The following is a 14,234-nucleotide window of genomic DNA, read 5'->3' as shown; positions in this document are numbered from 1 at the left end:
AATTCGACTTAGGAGTCTTTCCAGATGCTATTCAGCAAAGCTGGTCAGCAGTTACGATGCTCATGCCCGGTATGAGCACCGCGACAGGACATCAGACGCTATCATCGCAGATCTAGAAGAGGAGAGAAAGCTGGCCCGCGAAGCATTGCAAAGCATGGCTGAATATAATAGGGATCAATAGGCTAGGAGCCAAAAGGCAAAGCATGGAGTTGCGAGAGGTGCAGCGGGTGCTGAACCTGGCTGGCAGAAATTGAACGGACCATGAGAGAGCACTAGAATGAGACTTAACGTTGAGTGAGCTTCTCACGAAGCGACTGCTCGTCGATAACACGGCTGCAGAGCAAAAGTGCCACAGTGCTAGTGACATCGCTGCTCATCACAGGATTAGGAGCAAACCAGGGCTCAAAGAGCCAGTCTAAAATCCCTATTGTTGCCAAGCAACTCGATAAATACCAACCCCATGACAATCCATACAGCTTTGTTGAGTAGTTCGAGCAAGTCTGAGAAGCCAACGGCCTCAACAACCTAACTCAACGCTCTCAAGCGTTCGAGCTTTGCTTGGGCGACAAGGGTAGGACATGGTATATGAGCTTAGATACGGCAGAGCGAGCCAACTTCAATGGCCTCAAGGATCTCTTCATTAAGAGATTTGCTGAGCCTAGATACTCTGATAATCTACTAGTGCGCTTGATGAACGTCAAGCAGAAAGAGAAGGAGGACATTCACGATTACGTGACCCACGTGAGGAGTCTCTTCAAGAGAATCCCTACTAGAAAGCGGCCGATTGAAAGAGCAGTATCAACTCTATTCATCAGCGGGATTCAGAACGAGGAACTATATAAGGCGTTGGCAGGCAACTCGAGCTTGTAGCGAGATGTGCTAGCTAGGGTCTTTGAGGAAGCCATCCAAGTTGACGATCAGCTAAAGGAACAAAGCTCTAGGAGCTTGAACTCTGAGTAGACCAACTCAAGAAATTCAAAGAGAGTGTCAGCCTCGAGTGAGTGATCAGTCCCATCATCACAGGATAAGGGGAAAACCATCGAGATGAACCAAGACTTGGCTGACGTTAAGATGGAATTAACCAAGTTGCAAGACATGTTGAGATGACCAATGTGCCCACACGTCCAATGCGTGTACTGTGGCGGAAACCACTTGCCAACCGAGTGTCAAGACCCTAGGTCAAGACCTTGTGCTAACTGCGGTAGGTTCGGTCATGACGTCGTGCATTGTAGATTGCCAAGAAGACTTCCATACTCACAGCCATACGGCCAGCCTTACCTAGCGAACAGGCCGCAGCCATTTTTCGGAAGGGGAGCCATTTTTCGGAAGGGGAGCCCCATTGGCCCTCCTTATGCCTAATGACATTAAGCTGGTTGTTCCTAGGATGGAAATAAATCCTATAGGCATTCCTAGACCACATGGTCCTTACGTAACCCATCCACCTAGTGACTCTCTTGTCCACTATGTGGAAGAACCAACTGAAGAAGAGACCTACGTATACCCTTATGTCTCACATGATGATGAGGGCAACGCAGTCCTTATGGATTATCGACCAGTGCTAGTGATGGTGTTGGAAAGAGGGCAAGGTAGAGGCCTAGGAGGGCAGATGCAGGATCCAATCATTTTTTGGACTTGTGGTCACCCAGGACATGTCTCATCACGCTGCCCTAAAAGGGAGCAGCAAAACAAAGACAAGGCTGACCAAAGATGTGCAGAGTGTGGAATCACTCATCTCTTCGTTGATTGCCCAAAGCGGAAGCCATCTTCTAGTTCAGTCAATGTGCCATCTGTCCCATTGGGGCTGTTTGGTGTCAAGAACCTCGATGGGGAGGCCACGCCTATCCCATTGCGGGTCATGACCCATGCCCAAACCAAGTAGGCCGACATCTCTTTGCTAGGACCTAGCAATCTCGATGCAGCCTCGATAGGAAAGAAGAGCCGTAGATGGAGGAGGAAGAGGTCGGAAGTTAAAATCGCACTAAAAACGGAAAGTGCTACAACTCTGCCTGCTGGAAAGAAGGTCTCTGACATAGAGGCAAAGACTTCAGCCCCTAAGACGGCCGCAAAAGGAAGTGCTAAGGTAGGGGAATACCCGCATCCGAAGCAACAGTTAGAGGCCATAGAAAAGGTGAAGGAATGGGTGAAGGAAGATCAAGAGCATCTAAAAGACATGGAGCCCATCATAGAGTACGAGATCGATGATCTCTCCAGCATAAGCACGCCGGTCTCACCTGCTCAGGGAGAAGCAACTACACAACAAGTAGTGCCGCTAAGGCCAAGCCTTGATGCTACAAGGCCGCAGATCAGTCACGACCATTGGCCAGGACAATCTGAGTTAGGAGAGAGACGAGCACCCAATGATCTCCTGAACACGTTGGTGACTACCCCTTTAACACTTAGCCTGGGAGATCTGCTTAGGCAACATCCCACCCTATGGCAAGATCTTAAGCATTGGGTTGAAGGGTCACAAGAGCAGGTCACGGTAGACTCTCATGACCATGACGCAGTGACGCAAATACCGAGTTTGACATTGCACTCTATGCCTAGATCCTTACATGTCAATACCTTCTGGGAAGGTTCCGAGATGCATGCGGTCTTACTGGTTGTAGCCCTAGGTGACACTACGAGAAAGGGAATCGTAGACACGGGAGCTGGGATTAGTTTTCTTAGCCACGTAGTGCTTTAGACTTCAGGAAACCCACCTATTGAGACTGCTAGGTTTAATGTCACACTAGCAAACGGTATAAGAGTCAAGCCATTCGGGGTGCTTAAGAATTGGCCAGTGAAGATCGCATGTGTGTCCAGTTCTCCGTTGACTTTATAGTCATGAAGGGAGTAGACTACGACATCCTATTAGGCCGACCCTGGATGCGCAATGCTAGAGTCATCGAAGATTGGGGTAACTGCCTGATCTTCATTGGCAATAGGACGAATGCCATGAGAATAGAGATGGACACCTGGAAGACCTCACCAGTTGACTTAGATGCCATCTCCGCTATGCTCAAGGGTAATGCTCAGGTCAAGAAGTCCTATGGGCCCTTGACCAAGTATATCCCATGCCCAGAGGACGAGCGGGATTGGATGCACGTCCTTGCTACAATCGACATACCGCTCTCTGATCACGAGGTGTATGAGCAATCCATCAAAACAATCGGCAAGGCTGACGAGACACCCTCCATACAAGTCCCAATGATGGCAGGAACCCTTTGTGGGAAACCAAAGCCCGTCAACTTCCAAGTCCCAACCAACAAAAGGGAACTCCGGGAGATACTGGAATACTTAACGGACAAGCTAATTGGCAATCCAGCTGTAAACTTCAAACCACTCCAGGATCTCTTAGATGAATCCAAGTTGCAATGGACCAGAGTGCATGACTTTAACCTCATGTATAACTGGGCCCTAGTTCCTGACCAACGACAAAAGATATACCAAGCCCTAGGAGACGATGAGTAGTCTGATGAAGAGGATTCTAACGACAAATACGAAGACTACCAATCCTTCAGTGATGAAAGTGAGGGTGAGGTAGATACCGTGGAATATGACACTGAAGGACAAGAAATAAAGCAAATACGAGCAGACTCCAAGCCGTAGAAAAAGAGTATCTTCAGGATGGAGCAAGGAGTCATGCACATGGAATGTGATCGCACCTGGTTGGAACACATAGGAGCCATAGACCTTGAGCAAGCAAGCCTAGCCGAGCCAGGAACGACATCAGTACTTAGGACCGAATCACCATCTGAACTGTGCCCACCAGGGGAGACCACCTCTTCTAACAAAGACGGAGGGTTTGACTCTGAATCGTCGGAGGTTAGTTCGAATAGTGATCCAGAAATCCCTAGGCCGCCCACAACCAGATGCACTAAGGGGGACCTACCTGTCCACCTGAGGCACAAACGATTAAGGCAGGAAAAGGCAAAACAACCCAGGGATACACGAACGGAAGAACAGCGAAAACCGCAGAACCTCCCTAAACGATTTATGAAATTCAAAAAAGGGGATAGGGTAGTAGTTCTGTTAGGTGCCAAACATCAAGCGCAAACGAGTGAACCAATCGAGGGACTAGCCAAGGTCAAGGAGGTGGACCTAGCCCAGGAAGGGAAAACACCCCGACCAGTCTTCATTGCCGATGACTTGACTGATGAAGAAGAAACGAGTCTTGTCGCTCTCTTGTGAGAGTACATAGATGTGTTCACTTGGTCCTTAAAAGAGCTTAAGGGGGTAGATGTGAGTGTCGTGACTCACAATATACCCATGACACCAGACGCAATGCCAGTTAAGCAGCGACCATATCCTATGAATCCAAAACATGCTCATGCTGTCAAAGAAGAGATTGATAAGCTGATGAGAGCGGGATTCATTTACGAAATTGAGCACACATACTGGGTATCGCCCATAATCATCGTGATGAAGAAGAATGGAAAAATCCGAGTGTGCGTCAATTACAAGAAGGTGAAATCTGCTACCAAGAGGCACAACTATCCGTTGCCATACACCGAGCACATGCTTGAGAGAGTGGCAGGCAAGGAAGCCTACAGTTTTCAAGATGGCTTCTCAGGTACAACTAGGTGCAAGTGCATCCTGCAGGCAGGCATAAGACTGCCTTCGCCACTGAGTGGGGCATCTTCGCTTACATAGTCATGCCCTTCGGATTGACTAATGCCCCTTCCACTTTCCAATGCCTCATGTGCATCATCTTTAAGGACATGCTTCGCAAGGAGTTAGAAGTCTTTGTCAACGACCTCTGTGTCCACTCGACCTGGATCGAGCACCTAGACAAACTCCGAGCAGTCTTCGAGCGATGTCGCTTATATCGCCTCTCCTTGAACCCCTTAAAGTGTCAGTTTTGGGTGAAACATGGATGCATCCTAGGGCATGTGGTGTCAAAGATCGGCATTGCCACCGACTTCTCGAAGGTTAGGGTTATTGTTGACCTTCCACCCCCAAACAACTATAAGGGAGTTCAATGCTTCCTAGGCCATACTAGATACTATCGGCGGTTTGTACTGAATTATGTGTTGATCGCCAGACCCTTGTACAAGCTGCTTATTGTCTTCAAATGGACCGAAGCATGCCAAGGGGCATACGAAGAGTTGAAGAAGGCTCTAACCATAGCACCAATCCTACGAGCCCCAGATTGGACCATTACTTTTCCCGTGCATATCGATGCTTCTAAGTTTGCTGTGGGGGCAGTGTTGTGCCAACCTGGCAAACACAATTTAGACTATCCAGTGAGCTTTGCTAACAGATAACTCACTAAGACGGAAATGAACTACTTGACGACGGAAAGAGAGGGATTAGCCATGGTATTCACTGTGAAGAAATTCCGGCATTATCTTTTGGCCATGCCCTTTACCTTCTTTGTGGACCATCAAGCCTTGCTCTATCTAGTAAACAAACCTTGCACTACAGGACGCATAGCTCTATGGCTGCTTCTCCTTTTAGAGTTCTACTTCTCCGTGGTGGTACGAAAGGGAAAACAACATTACATGGTTTATCACATGTCACGCATTCCCACCGGAGAAGCTGCTGGACAAGGTATTGTTGATGAATTACCCGACGCCCATCTGTTTAAACTTTCTAGTGAGAGAGATCTATTTAAGGTAGATCTAACGCCATATTGGGTAGATGACATAGTCCAAGTGCTTGAGCATGAACTGCCTGACCGACCGATAGAAAAAGCCCGACTTAGGTAATTAATCCTTAAAACCCAGCCCTATCAGCTGATTGTAGGTCAACTCTATAGGCTGGGGCATGATGGATTGCTGCGAAGATGTGTTTGCGAGCATGAGATACATGATGTACTATTAGAGGCACATAGTGGATGTGCTGGAGAGCACTTTAGTGGGGATATGACAGCACGAAAGATGTTGCAGTCTCAACTGTGGTGGCCCACGCTTTTCCGCAAAGCAGCACGATTTGTCAAGCATTGTGATGAGTGCCAGCGGGATGAAGGTTCCGATTCGCAAGGATAAAATGGAATTAACCCCAATTATTGCTCGACAACCCTTCGAAAAATGGGGAATTGACTTCATTGGACCCATCATTCATGCGGCACAGTATTCGCAGGCCAAGTACATCATTGTAGCCACGGACTACCTCACAAAATTAGCAGAAGCGAGAGCAACACGAAAAAATGACGCTAGAACGACTACTAAGTTCTTATGGGAGCAAGTGATTTCACAATTCAACTGCCACATCAAACTGGTTAGTGACCAAGGCACACACTTCATCAATGAAGTGATCGTGCATCTCCTGGCCACCTTCCTCATCATCCATCGCAAATCCTCGCCATACTACCCTCAGGCAAATGGCTAGGTTGAATCAACGAATAAGATTCTTGTCAATGTCCTGACCAAGGTTGTCTCTTCTTCACACAATGACTAGGACAACAAGCTAATGGCAGCTTTGTGGGCTTACCACGCAGCTTATAAAACGGCTATCAGACAAACCCCCTTTAGGCTAACATATGGAACTAAAGTGATTCTACCATTAGAATTCTTCATTCCTAGCTTGAGAATAGCGCTTCAAGAATGATGGGAAGGGAAGGAGGCATGGACACAACGCCTGGTTGAACTCGAACGCCTCTTGTAGACTCATCTTCTAGCCACCCATGCACTGATCTGTGAGAAAGCCCGACACAAGAGCTAGTTTGACCAGCACATCAAGTAGCGCGAGTTCGAACAGGGCGACTTAGTGCTCCTCTACTCAGTTAAGGGGCATAAGCAAAAAATGAAATTTAGAGGTCTTGGACCCTTCAAAGTTTGTGCGATCAGCCAAACAGGCAATGTCAAACTTGAGACCCTAGACGGTGCAGGAATAGGCTTCTTCAATGGCAGTCGTGTCAAGAAGTACTACCCTCCTACGCATCCTTTGCATGAGCCACTGATGTTAGAACCGCCTGTCAAAGTACAAGCAGCCACAATCACTGAAATTGACGATGAGGATGAGGAAGCCGTAGAGCCTGCATACCTCCATATCACGGTCACTGCCAACCAAACATGCGCTTTTAATGCCCTGATCGACGAGGGAGCAGACTTCAATGTCTTAACTCACGATCATTGGACACAACTTGGCAAACCACGACTTCAACCCACCACTACCAAATTAAGCCCATATGGGGCCCACTCATACGCACTTCTGGGCAAGTGCAAAGCTGCTATCTCTATCAAGTCTGCGCCGACTGTACCACTGATTTTTTACGTGTTGCCAAACACTAAAGCCGCGGGCATGGAGTCGTTGCTGGGGTGAACTTTCAAAAATCAGGCCCACTGCAACGTTGATTATGAGTCGTAGTGCATCCACCTCGCAATCGGTAATGTTTGCATTGTTACAGCTTTCAGCAAGGACTGCGCGACCTCATCCCGGGCCACAAAGCCACCGATAGAAACATATGTAGTCAAGTCTAAGGAGGGGGGTAGTGCGCAGCCGCCACTCCCCAAATTTCATAAACCGCAACCCATAGCAGCCAAAGCTAAGGCCCAGCAGCCTCTCCTTCAATGGATGCCTAAACAGCCACAACAGCCGCCTAGGAGTCAACGCTCCTACCCTCATCAGACCAGAAACTCTAAATCTAGGAGGCCAGACGCAGTTACAGGAATAGACGCGTAATCAATCAAAGATGGGTCTCCAAAGCCCTCTTGCACGGACAAGGCCACTATGAGGGCAATGCTTGGATATGGATACCTAAGGCCCACACGGCCAAAGGCACCACTCGTACGCCAGCCTCAAGCTTGATCATCCCAAAAATTGTAAAACCTCAAAACCACAAGCCGCAGAGCTTCCCTGACCCGCAACCATCAAGTTCATCCACACATGAACCCAAGAGAGTCGCCCAAGCCTATTGACCCAAGCGACAGCCACCGTCTCAAGAGTTATCACCTGCAAAGTCGATCCAACTTCCCAAATCCATCCTGAAAGCAGCAGGCCCTCACTTGAGGCTGCTGCTAACCCAACCATAGTCCCAACGACCCAATCACAAGCTCAAGAACACTCACAACTGTAACTTTTCCTTGCCAAAGGCTCAAGTCCTACCAAACCCCAACCACCCGCATGCCTTAGACCCTCTTACGAGAGGAAATCCTTTTTCACACTAACAGCTAATTTAGCTGAAGAAACAGGGGATGACATGGTGGATTGCATTAAGCGATTGGATGCCACTTTTGTATCACTAGCTCTAAGCTACGATCGAGTGGACTTAGGCCTATTGGACAAATCCTTCACAACCGAAGTTCAAATGATGCCTTGTTCTTGGGAAACGTTTGAATTCGTGTTTGCAAAAGCCACTACCTCCGTTGCTGAATTGCTCAGTGAAATCTCCAAAGAGCAAGCAATCAAACAATGCCTCATCACGTCATATGATCAGTGAACCGCTTCTGCCATCACTGACCAAGAAGTTACAGAGCTGTCAAGACTTGCTGAGACAGAATCCCAATTCTTAAAGCATTGGTACACTCTTAGGTTGCAATGGGAAGTTGAAGCATGCAGAATAATGACCAATGCTGAGTAGCGCCACGCTATCAAAACAGCAGAGTACGACCCCACTTACATTGCGCCAACCTTGTATAGAGTGTTCACCACTCTTTGTGGTTGACCCATGGAAGAGCACATCAAAGGGCACCCTTACCTCGATCGCTTGTTAACTGAGGAAGAGTTACACATTGCTAGCCATGTCAACTCTAGTGACTTCCTAACAGATGTTCTCACATACATCACGTATGTGGGGATTTGGCCCTTTGATCTGGACCGTGAAGCTCATTTAATACAATCCCAATTTCTATACTTGGCTCCTTCACAAGTAACCCCTACACCATGCCAAAAACCCTCAACCTTCTGACCCTAAATCCTAGGAAGGATTCTTCTCAAGTTAGAAGGGGAGGGGGTAAGGTGAATCAAATCAGAATCAGTAAATCAAATCAAAGTCAGTGAAACACATAGACATATATTATGAAAAACGAATGGGATAGGAAAAGGGCATGAAAATTTTGAAGTAAAGGGCAAAAAGTCAAAGTCTGAAAAGGAGAATCTGAATGAATTCAATCAAAAGCATAGAGTTTTTCTTTTTCAGTAAATTAGTATGGAGGTGTCTTGATTGCGCTCATCCAAGAGGCAGTAAGAGACACAGAATGCAGAGGAGGGAGAAGGAGAAACACCCGATATGATGCCCTCTCACCAAGACAAAGAAGAATCTACCGATAGAACTGAAACAGATGAAAAAGTGGAAGAACAAGAAAGCAGGAAGGCGACCAAGAAACCCAAAAAGAAGACAACTCAAAGGAAGAAAAAGGATGACGAGGGCTGCAGGAAAGAGAAAGAGGACTTAGAGAAGGCCAAGAGAGAGTTCCTTAGGGAGGCCAAAAAGAGGGAGAAGAAGAAAAAACAAGAAGAAGAAAAAGATAAGGAGGAATTACAGAAGGCTAAGAAGGCATCAAAAAAGGAGGCAGAGGAGAGAAAAAGAAAGGAAAAGGAAGAAAAAGAGAAAAAGAAGGAAGAGCATATAAAAGCAGAAGAGGAAAGGCGAAGACTGACTGATGAAGAAGAGGAAGAACTAAGAAGGAAGGAGGAAGAGGACATGGCTGAAGCTACATGCCAGTCCATCAAACAACAAACCAAAGCAGATGAACTGGGGAGTTTGAGCCCACATAGAGAAGAAGGGCCTGGGTCAAGCACACAGGTGCCGGATATTGTGCCGCCCGATGTCACTGAGGGCAAGGGCAAAGCCCCAATGCACCCAATTCCTACTCTATTGGTGCCTCCCACCGAGCCAACCACTATCACCCCCAGCATCCCCACCAGTGCAGACGTATCAAATTTTGTGGCATGGATGCAATACTTCATTAACAAGGAGATAGCCCAGGGAAAGAGCACTGAAAACTATGGCTACAGGGCAAAAGCGTCCGGCCACAAACGCAGAGTCTAGGCAACATCCTAAACGACAGAAGGTGGAGGCCTCAACAACACCCATCCAAACAACAATGATGCCGCTAGCTAATTACGACGAATACGTCACCAAGCTACTCTCTCAGTTGGAGAAAGCTAAGGAGGAATGAAGGATAGTTCTGGCTGAGTTGGCAACTGAGAAGGAATCAATAGCCACCTTCCAGCTTGACAAAACAAGGATGATAGCCATGCAGCAAAGGGAGATCTCGGATGCAAGAAATAAAGGCTAAGGATGACATGGAAGAGCACTAGAGGCAACAGCTCGAGAATGAAACACAGGAGCTGGTGAAGATGCAAAGAGAACATAAACTCCTGATAATGCAATATCAGAAGCTCATTTCAAAAACTGCTAAAGTTGAAGAGCTCATGGCTAAGCTCAACACCAGGGATGAGAAAAGAAAGCAGGACATGGAGGAGCAGCAAGAAGAGATTGAACTCTTCTTGTTGCACCTAAGCGATCAGTTGAACTCTGAAAAAGAAGAACAGGAGAGGCTGATCAAGGAATTGGAGGACCAAGAGCAAAGGCTCATGATATTGATCCTGAAGCAAGGGGAGAGCATGAAGGAAATGAACAAGAGAGCATAGGAGTGGGCGGTGCATAATGAAAAGAGGGTGAAGACACTGGCACGACGCCTTGCTCTGGTAGAAAAGGAAAAGATCATTGCAGAGAGCAAGGCAGAAGCCGCCCAAGGGGCCTTCGGTGCCCAACAAAAAGCCTTCCTCGACCCCATCATGGACACTACCCGCCCAGAGGACGGAGAGTCGTTGGAGGTGGCACAAAGGAAGCTCAGCATTGCACGCAGAGCCCTACATGCAGGACTACAAATGCCACCCCAACCTCCGGAGGTTAGACTGAGCCTGGACGAGCAACCGAAATACCTATTGCTGGCCAGCCTCACCCCCCAGGAAATAGACGCCCTAGGATTCGAAGAGGGAGCACAACAAGTAGACCGGCAGGGAGAGGGAGCAGACCTTGAGCTCGACATGGACAGATTCAGAGAAGATGTAATCCCACAACCCCCCTCGCTGCACAATCAGGAACATCAACCACTCGACTTGCCCCTGGACAGACAAGCCACGCTCAAGGAGCGACGAAAAAAATTGGTGGAAGAAGCCAGAAGGTAGCTGCAGGACAAGCTAGCCGTGCAGCCATCCGCATCCCTCCCACCATGCCTCGATGACCTCCCAACGCAATTCCACGTGGAGCTGGTGATCTGGAAACGGCAGGAAATTGAAAAGGACCCTTTTTCTTTCAGCTTCCTTATGCCTAACAGCCTGAAAAGGGTCCTACCGATCAAAATAATGGAGGAGGTGATCGCGGCTGGCAGCCGACTGGGCCAAAAATGGCTGGACGACAGGGCAAAGACCCCCACTCTATGGGGCACGGAGGAAGCATATTTTTGGCAAGACAAAGTGCTCGAGGTGCCACACACTATAAGGGGCTACAACTGCTAACCCCTCTGGAGAAGGCGAATATGCGATATCAATATGCTCGCCTGGATGGCATTTTGCAACACCCTACCCTACGAGAGGAACGACCCCACATTCATGGCGTATCCTCATAGGGTAGGCGTGGATTTTGTCGCCACCCTCCATGGGGGCATGACTTCCCCATCATCTACAATTCCAATGCCACCTCCTTTGAGAATGCCCTCCTTTTTTATTTAAGAAGCCTAACCGACTCCATGACTCACTTTCTCGCAGAATTCTCCTCCTGTCCCGATCCGGCTTTTATAACTACATGTAATTACCTTAGGCTTTTTAAGCTATTACTCAAGCAAGATCTGGCACCGTAGGAGAATGGCTTGTCCCCCCTCTTTTTTGATCCCAATGCTATTGATAGATGCGCTATGGCACGTTTGATGATGAGAGCTAGCTTACTCCCCTCCTTTTGCCTAGCTCTCCTAGAGGACATGAGTGATAGCCAATTTACTAGGTGTAATCACCCCTTCCTCTCCACCACCTCTCTCCACGTCCACATAAACCTGAAAGGGTACATGAAAAGCAACCAATTTTTGCGCAAATCCATCTGCCCTCCTTCCCCCCCTCATTCGGATGAAGAGGATTAGGCTTGGCTGTCATTCATTACACCAAAAAAAAAAGAGAAAGAGTAAGAGAAGAGCGAGGTAAGGACAAGGAAAAGAACAGCATGAAAAGAAAAGCACGAATGCCATTCCACACTGAATGGACAGAAAAACTCACTTGGAGAACGACTTAGCACCACTACAGCACCCACTGTACCTAGGGGTTCTCAAGTTAGGCGTGCCCGGTGGCTTCAGTCAGCTAGCTCCGCTCCTAACCCCCTAGCCCTTTTTGCTCCCCCACTTCATGCTTAGGGCCCATCAAGGGCAGGACCTACCTAGGGAGGTAACACTCGCCTATGGTTAGACTTATCACCCTAAGCTACTTGCAACGCACCTCCCTTTGCACCAATGGGATCCTCAAGAGTGGGACATCACCCAGGCTTGCATACGGTTAGACCCACCTCCCCATTCCACTAGCACGAGCACACTGCACTAACGCAATAAGGTAGACACTCCCCTTAGATAGAGCACTGCACCTTCTCCTTCAGGCACCCCAAAAGCACCAAACCACCAACTTCGGAGGCCCTCATCAACCCATGACATCCAGTTAGCTACTCTGACAAACATCATTCCTAAGCTTCCACAAGCACCTAAGTTTACATGTGGCCCTCATCCTTCCACCACCCCAACACCGAAGTGCCATGGGACTGGCACCCATCTAGGAGGGGGGTAATGTTAACCCCAAGTCGAGATGGCGGAAAAATGAAGGAAAAAGTAAAAGGAATATGGAAAAAGAGCAAAGACATGTAGGCGGCCTCTAAAGATGAATCGGGGCAAAAAGCGCAACTTTAAATGAAAAGGTGCCTCAAAAAACTTGAAAAACTCTTGTAAAAGAGCGCCAAGCTCCCTCCTGTGCCAATTGTAAAATATTAGATGGGTGTAGGCTAGAGGCACAAGGCTAGAAGAGGGAAATGGAAAAAGGACCTTGCCACAATGGCCGGTCATGTAAAAAAGGGATGGGCGCCCATGGGATTTTAGGGCTTGTATATAAAGTTCAAAAAGTGAATGAAAGCTCATTCTTTTGGTGTGTGGCAACAAGAGTCTTCTTCTTCTCCTCTCCTTCTCATCTTCTTGCTTGTGTGTGCTCTTGAGAGAGGGAGTGTGAGAGTGTGAGGGAGTGAGTGTGTGAGAGTGAGGGATCAAGAGGGTGATGATATCTAGCACAGGCATCCAATCCCACTTGTCCTCAAAGCAAGGAATATGCTTTGTTAGTGGCCCATAGGATTTGGTGACTTGTGAGTCTCCTTTCAACATAGCAGCAAATAGGTCTTCCAAGTGTCCATCTCGACTCTTACAACCTTCGATCTGTTGCCTAAGAATATGTGACTGTTGCCCCAATCTTTTGTCGCTCGTGCATTTCGCATCCAAGGTTGGTCTAGCAGGATGTCGTAGTCCACTCCCTTCATGTCAATGAAGTTCACTGAGAACTGGGCTCCTGCTATCCTCAAAGCCCAGCCTTTTAGCACTCCAAATGGTATAACCTTCATTCTGTTAGCCAACATGACATTAAACCTTGCGGTATCCACAAGTGGGTTACCCCAAGCATGTAAGACTGCATGGCTGAGTACACTGACTCCTGCTCCTGTGTCTACAATTCTTGTAGCATCTCCTAATGCATTGACAGGCAAGACTGTGTGCATCTTTGTGCCTTCCCAAAAAGCATTCATGTGCAAAGACCTAGGCACTGAGTTCAAGGTTAAGCTTGGTATGTGTGTTACTGCATTGTGGTTAGGCAAGTCGGTCATGCCAAGTCCATCATGTCATTCTACCCACTGCTTCAACCCTTGCCATAGCGTCGAGTTTTGCTTGAGCAGCTCTCCCAGAGGTAGGGTCACAGCGGCAGCTGATATCAATCTCATGAGCAAGTTGCCCACTACATGCTTTTCATTAGGCTCTACACTCTTTTACCAATGATCTTGGGCAATCTGCTCACTTGTGGCATGTAGGCTCTATCTATGTGGTGTTACATGGGGTGCGCATGCATCTCTTGATTTGAGCCGAGTAGGCAAGACTCGTGCACTCATGCTAGGGAGCTCATCAATCTTGTCTTCCATAATGGGTTCCACATCGTTTAGATGCACTTGGGCTTCTCTCACCCACTCCTTGACCTTATCAACCACTTCTAATTGGTGCCTCAAATCGGGATATCCTCCAACCTTGGCACTTCCCTTTTCTATTGTCTAAGGAGCAGATGTCTTTGCTTCTATGTCTGTG

Source organism: Lygodium microphyllum, chromosome 10 (genome assembly GCF_053477565.2).
Source record: "Lygodium microphyllum isolate KBCC chromosome 10, Lygodium_microphyllum_v1.1.10, whole genome shotgun sequence".
NCBI lineage: Eukaryota > Viridiplantae > Streptophyta > Polypodiopsida > Schizaeales > Lygodiaceae > Lygodium > Lygodium microphyllum.
The sequence above is the reverse complement of the archived record's forward strand: the minus strand, read 5'-3'. Positions refer to the sequence as shown.